The sequence below is a fragment of the Trachymyrmex cornetzi genome, unplaced genomic scaffold, assembly GCF_001594075.2.
Source record: "Trachymyrmex cornetzi isolate Tcor2-1 unplaced genomic scaffold, Tcor1.1 scaffold46, whole genome shotgun sequence".
NCBI classification, from domain to species: Eukaryota; Metazoa; Arthropoda; class Insecta; order Hymenoptera; family Formicidae; genus Trachymyrmex; species Trachymyrmex cornetzi.
The window spans coordinates 153,521-154,038 of NW_017299400.1; positions in this window are offsets into that span (position 1 = coordinate 153,521).

Consider the following 518-nt stretch of genomic DNA (forward strand, 5'->3'; position numbering starts at 1 on the left):
CATTAACTTGTATCTTAACTAAGTTAAATTTTTAAGGTTATTAACTTTAACTTAACTTAGTTAAAAAAAAAAAGTAACTTACCCAACCCTGAATATAGTATACTATCTATTATTAGGTGTACAACTTTGCTTCCGCAGTTTTTTTTTCCGAAATTCGAGGCTTTATTGTAAAAAACTGGTTATACATTTATGATTCAAAGTACTCTCCATCGCTGGCCACTACTTTCTCCCGTCTTTCGGGCAGCGTACGAATCCCGCGTCGACGAAACTGGTCATCTTTTGGGGCGATTTACGAATCGATCCAATTTTTTACTTCTTCATAAGACCGGAAGTGCTGGTCAGCCAGGACGTGTGCCATTGGTTGAAACAAGTGATAGTCAGAGGGAGCAACGTCTGGAGAATACGGCGGGTGGGGTAGGGCCAGGGAATGGAAAGTTACTTTTTAAAAGTAACAAGTTACAGTTACTCGTTACCGAGTAGGAAAAGTAACAAGTTACCGTTACTAGTTACCGATTTTT